The following is a 7153-nucleotide window of genomic DNA, read 5'->3' on the forward strand; positions in this document are numbered from 1 at the left end:
GAATATGAATTATTTTGAGTATGTTAATAAGTTTATGACTCTGGTAATGAATGCAGAGAACAAATCAAGAACATATGGTGAATATATAAGTGAACATAATATTGTTGAGAAAGTTTTGAGGAGGCTGCAAATCAAATTTGATGTATTATCAGTTGTCATTGAAAAGTCAAAGAACCTAGAAGGGCTTTCCAAAGATGAGCTTTTGGGATCCCTGCAATCCCATGAGATAAAGATGAACATACATGATGACTCCTTTGATACTACAACATCGTTGATATGGGCAATGTCCCAAACGTTATATAGTTGTAGCATCGCTAGAAAATAATATGTCATAGGCTTCGATTGGGCCTGTGACCCACCACACTAATAGTAATAGGAACAAAAATCAATTAGGAAAATACAGATTCAAAAGTAGAAAAATTGACCATGAACAAAAGCAACAGAATGCGAGCCTAATTTAAACATTATTTGGACGTTCACAAGACTTTGAAACTCAAGGTTGACTTTCGATGAACTTGTTGACTTGAGCCATATATGCTATGAAAAATACTCAAAGAACTCAGTTCATTGAAAACAAAAAGAAGGATACATGTGGTGAATATATAAGTGACCATAAGATTGTTGAGAAGGTTTTGAGGAGGCTACAAGGTGATACAGTTTCCCTTGCAATGGCTATTGGCTATAAATGATTTTTGCTACTAATTGTATAAGTTTTGTGTGACTTACTAACTATTAAAATTCTGACATTCTCTTTTAAGTCATTAATAACCGACTTTAATGGAAGAGCAAGCTATGACCATAAATTTTCTAAAAATTGTCATTCATAGATGTTAAAAGATATATTTCGATTTCCATACAATGTTGCCACATAATTCTTCATAATGTTGAAGATTGTTTGACTAAAAAAACAATTACTATCACCAAACTCTTCACTATATTGTAGCTAGTTTGACAAAACAATCATGAATTTCAGAAAATTATCCCGACAATTTTCACAAAACTCTCCACAAGGTTGTGGATGATTTGACTAAAATAAGCATAGATTTCCCAAAAAAGTATCCACAAGTATAAAAAACACCTTTGAATTCCCCAAAACATCTCCTGGAATTTCTCCAAAGTTTTATCAGCTTTGGATTCCCCAGAACATCCCCTGGAATTTCTCCAAAGTTTTATCATCCTTGAATTCCCCTGAACATCCCTTGGAATTTCTCCAAAGTTTTCTTAGAAACTTGGAAAACAAAACACAATGCATTTATGACAACAAAAATGAATACTCCCATAGATTGATCCTGAAACTAAAAACTAAAGAGAAGTATTTGATACATAACAATGAACCTACAGATCGTCCATGGGAGGCGCTGAGAGTGGATCAAAAACATTAATTGCAGGATCAGGTGTTGCAGTCATTATGTAGACCTGACATCTCACTATGGCCTTCTTGCCAACCCTGAAACCTGGCATCACTGTAAACCCTACAATTCTAGGGTTTGGCTTCTTAGGAAGCTGTAGGAAATTACCTTCACTTGCAAAAGTATTGTCAACATCATGATTCATATTGACATAATTCAAGCTATACATGTAGGAACCCTTGAAATCCACCCCCTCTCTTGACATGAAAGATAGACAAGAATTTAATTAATATTCCACTTTCTAAATTTAGTTAACATTTTGCTGTTTTGGGCTATAGGTAATGTAATTAATATTTCTTAAGTTCAATGGTTGCATTTAGTTAGGAGCTGATAGAGCAATTCCATTATTGCTTTTTTTTTGCTTTTAGTTTTGCTAGCCTTTATGTACAAACATTCTTCTTTCCTTCACCACGGTGAAATGAGATTACCTTAGTCTGTTATTTTTATTAAATTCACATGCTTGGTACATTTGAAAGGAATTTCCTCAACATACTTTGCCTTACCTTAATTGAATGGCATTCAAGATTCTAAAAGTGTTTTCATAATGACATGGATTAAAGAATTATATTTCTGGTTTCTAGAATATTTGGAAAAATTATGTATATTCTTATCATTCGAATAGGGGGAACCATGCATATGCAGAAGGAGATTTTTATAAAGCTGAAGAATATGATACTCAAGGGATAAGCTACATCTTGCCAAGTAAGAAGTCAGAAAGACATATTAGGGCATCAGTGCTACGCCATAGCAATCGTGTAGCCACTTGGATGGCTATTGGTAGATTCAGAGATGCATTTTAAGGCTGCATGCAGGCTATGGAAGTAGATCTTAACTTTGTGAAAGTCCGACTTAGAGCTGCAGGGAGAGACAATTTCACTTGCAATGGCTATTAGCTATAATTTCTTTTTGCTACTAATTGTATAATTTTTGTGTGACTTAATGACTATTAAAATTCTGACATTCTTTTTTAAGTCTTTAATAATTGACTTTAATGGAAGAGCAATTTATGACTATAAATTTTCTAAAAATTGTCATTCACAGATGTTAAAAGATATCTTTCGATTTCCATACAATGTTCCCACAGAATTCTTCATAATGTTGAAGATTGTTTGACTAAAACAAAAATGACTCTCACGGAAATCTTGATAATATTGTAGATAGTTTGACAAAACAACCATGAATTTCACAAAATTCTCCCCACATTTTTCACAAAGCTCTACACAATGTTGTCGAAGATTTGATAGAAATAACCATAAATTTCCAAAATATGTATCCAAAAGTATAAAAAACATATTTGAATTCGCCAAAACACCTCCTAGAATTTCTGCAAAGTTTTATCAGCTTTGAATTCCCCAGAACATCCCATGGAATTTCTCCAAAGTTTTCTCATCTTTGAATTCCCTAGACAATCCCCTCAAATTTCTCCAAAGTTTTCTCAGAAACATGGAAAACAAAACATAATGCATTTACAGAAACAATAATGATTACTCCCACAGATTGATCCTGAAAACAAAAACTAAGGAGAAATATTTGATACACAACAATGAACCTACATATCCTCTATGGGAGGTGCCGAGAGCAAATAAAAACCATTAATTGCAAGATCATGTGTTGCAGTCATTACATAGACCTGGCATCTCATTATGGCCTTATTTCCAACCCTGAAACCGTGCATCACTGTAAACCCTACAATTGTAGGTTTTGGCTTCTAAGGAAGATGCAGGACATTACCTTCACTTGCAACAATATTGTCAACATCATGATTCATATTCACAAAATTCATGTTATCCATGTAGGAACCCTCAAAATCAACCCCTCTCTTGACATGAAAGATAAAAAGAGGCATGTCAAATGAAAATGAAATCTTGTGAACCAACCACATACACTTTGAGGAATTGACTGTAAAACTTGCTCCTAGGGTGGAGTCCCCTACCTATCTGGTGTCTGTGCTCCAAATTGCCAAAGAAGGATTCTTCCATCCCGAGATGCACTACATTGAGAAATTTCTTCAAACAAAATTTCCCAAACAGGTTGTCTGGTGTGAGAATGGACTCCAGCTCTGATGGCTCCATGTTTTCCATGTCCAAAAACTATCTGAAACAATCATTTCTATGCTTCTCAGGATCTATAATGGATGACAAGCTCCCAGTCAAATAGAAATTCTCGCTCTCAAATCCACTAAACATTCTCATGCAGACATAGGATTGAAATTCCAAGCATCAACGTCTAAGTCAACATATTCCTAAGGACCAAAATCCATGTTCTCAGTCTAACAACAAGAAGGATATTACTGTGGATTATCAAGGTAGAGGGGTAGTTTTGTAGAGGATTAAGCTTCGGTTAGCGGAGGAATGTGCTGAAACTGTTGAACAATATCTAGTAGATCATGAAGGATGGATGGAGAGTTGGCAGACAATTTAAATGAGCTAATGTGATCCTTGTTATCCCCTACGACAAGTATGAACAGAGATGATGACTCCTTGGAAGAATTCCTTCTAATCACAAGCATATGTCGATAGAGGAAGAAAAAAATATTTAAAGGCATTATGGCTTATTTAGTAAGGAATCAGAATTGAAACAACGATTTTTTCCAAAAGGTGCAGTAGTAAATTATGCTAAGCATGCATGAGACACTTTGGAGACTGTTCATCAAGGCATAGGAAAAGTAAAATAAACCAAGTTGTAGACTCTTAGGAGTTTTAAGAATATGAAGATGAAGTATTTTGAATATGTTAATCAGTTTATGACTTTGGCAATGAATGTAGAGAAAAAATCAAGAACATATGGTGAATATATAAGTGAACATGAGATTGTTGAGAAGGTTTTGAGGAGGCTGAGGAAAACCTCTCAGATGGCCTTCTAGGATGATACCAACTGCTGATGAGTAGGCTTCGAAGGAGGCTAACATAGGATCCCATAAAGAGAGGATCCTATCTGATAAACCATTTGAATCCATTGCACAAGTGTGCCAACACAGACAAAGATTTTGAAAGGCCTCAGTGACCTTATCGCCTGGAACCATGGTCTCTTGTAGCATAATGATGGAAGGATGATTTAATTCAATCAGTGTCTTGAGAGAGGAAAAATTCGAGGTTCCTCTTACCCCCATGATATTTAGTGATAGGATGATCATTAAGAGGTAGAAATAGTGGGCTTCGGTTCTCTAAGGGCCCAAGCATCAACATCTAGTTCAAAATATTCCTAAGGACCAAAATCAATGTTCTCAGTCTAACAACAAGAAGGATATTACTGTGGATTATCAAGGTACAAGGTTAATTTTGCATAGGATTAAGCTCTGGTTAGGAGAGGAATGTGTTGAAACTGCTGAACAATATCTAACAGATCATGAAGGATGGATGGAGAGCTGGCTGACAATTTAAATGAGATAATGGGATCCTTGTTATCCCCTACAATAGGTATGAATAGAGATGATGAATCCTTCAAAGAATTCCTTCGAATCACAAGCATATATCGATAGAGGAAGAAAAATATATTCAAAGGCACTACGGCTTATTTAGTAAGGAATCAGGATTGAAACAATGATTTTTTCCAAAAGATGCAGCAACAAATTATGCTAAGCAAGCATGAGACACTTTGGAGATTGTCTATCAAGGCATAGGCAAAGTAAAATAAACCAAGTTGCAGACTCTTAGGAGTTTTAAGAATATGGCGATGAAGGATTTTGAGTATGTTAATCAGTTTATGACTCTAGCAATGAATGCAGAGAACAAATCAAGAAAATATGGTGAATATATAAGTTAACATAATATTGTTGAGAAGGTTTTAAGCAGGCTGCAAATCAAATTTGATGTTTTAGTAGTTGTCATTGAAAATTCAAAGAACCTAGAAGGGCTTTCCAAAGATGAGCTTTTGGGATCCTTGCAATCCCATGAGATAAAGATGAGCATAGATGACGATTACTTCGAGAATACAAGATCACTGATATGGGTAATGTCCTAAAGGTTATATAGCTACATCATCGCTGGAAAATAAGATGTCATATGCTCCGATTGGACCTTTGACCCACCACACTGACAGTAATAGGAACAGTGATCGGAGAATCCACAGTTTGAACATCTTTATACCAACGTTTCAAATCCCAAGTGGGATCCATCATCAGGAACAAAAATCAGTTAGGAAAATACAGATTCAAATGTAGAAAAATTGACCCTGAACAAAACCAATAGAATGTGAGCCTAATTTAAACTTTGTTTGGACGTTCACCAGACTTTGAAACTCAAGGTTGACTTTCGGCGAACCTGTGACTTAAGCTATATATGCTATGACAAATACTCAAAGAACTCAGTTCATTGAAAACAAAAAGAAGGATACATATGGTGAATATATAAGTGACCATAAGATTGTTGAGAAGGTTTTGAGGAGGCTGCAAATTGTAGGTTTTAACCCCGTACAGAAATTACCTACATACAAATTCTAAAACAAATAAAATAAACAATGTGAGAGTATAACACATAAAACACATATACATAGAGATTTTTACCCTGGATCCCAAAATTGGGACTACCAGCTTGATTTTTCATTATGTTCCTTTCAATGTTACAATACATATTTATACATGCCAAAGCATCTAATACCATGGACCGAAAAACCATTGCCTCCAAAACCATGGACCGAAAACCATCGTGTCCAAAACCATGTGCGAAAAGCATGCACAAAACCATAGGTGGGTCCGCCAAACCTAACATAAGGTCCAAAACCAAAATTTCCCCCTCAAACCCCTTGTGACCTCCCCCCCCACTATGTAATCGACACAACGAAGGGGGGCTCTGCCCCCCCTCTAACACACTGGTTAACTACCTGGGCTAGTCGTGGAAAGAATATAACACAACCCAACATTCTCCCACTTGCTGTTTTCTTTCCATAGGGGGCCACAAGAGAGCTTAGTCATTTATCCAGCCCTGCAACAACCATTGTTTCTTTACACCAAGAGAACTTCCAAAAGCTCATAGATTTTGTCATTGCATCTACAGTATTCTTCAAAGTGTCCACCTTTACCAGCAACACCTTTTTGTCTTCTATCATATCCCTCACAAAGTGATACTGAACATCAACGTGCTTTGTCTTTGAATGATATGCAGGGTTCTTTGCCAAGAAAATGGCACTTTGGCTATCACAGTCTATCCTTATAGCTTCCTGTACTAACCCCATACTTGAACACAATCTCTGAAACCAAACTGCTTCCTTGCTTGCATGAGTGGCTACCATGTATTCTACTTCTGTAGTTGATAGTGCCACTACAGATTGTTTCTTACTCATCCAACTCACTGCACCTCCAAATAGGTTAAACACATACCCACTTGTAGATCTTCTCTGATCCATATCTCTAGCCCAGTCTGCATTAGCAAAGCCATGAATATCCAACACTTTGTCCTATCCTAGTCTTCCTTGGTAGCACAAACCATAATCACTAGTGCCACGCAAATACCTAAAAACCTGATTCACTGCTGTCAAGTGCTCCTTCCCTAGTTTTGACATAAACCTTCTCAATACTCCCACTGCATGCGAAATGTCTGGCCTAGTACAGACCATTGCATACATCATGCTACCGACTGCACTTGCATATGGAACACTGGGCATGTCCTCTTCCTCTTCTTGTGTCTTGGGACACTATTCAACAGATAACTTCACACCTACATGAATAGGAACCTTCACCGGTTTACTATCCTGCATATTAAACCTCTGCAATATTGTCTCGACATACTTCCTCTGGTTTAACCAGAGCT

At 36.5% G+C, this 7153-nt stretch overlaps 1 pseudogene; it reads right to left on the bottom strand.

Moving 5' to 3' along the window:
- Nucleotides 1-1335: 1335 nt before the first annotated feature.
- LOC149236989 (protein GRAVITROPIC IN THE LIGHT 1-like) lies at nt 1336-3595 on the bottom strand (annotated as a pseudogene).
- Nucleotides 3596-7153: the final 3558 nt, after the last annotated feature.

The sequence above is a fragment of the Pinus tabuliformis genome, chromosome 8, assembly GCF_031772625.1.
Source record: "Pinus tabuliformis cultivar Carrire ecotype Pingquan chromosome 8, CPIR1, whole genome shotgun sequence".
Taxonomy (NCBI): Eukaryota; Viridiplantae; Streptophyta; class Pinopsida; order Pinales; family Pinaceae; genus Pinus; species Pinus tabuliformis.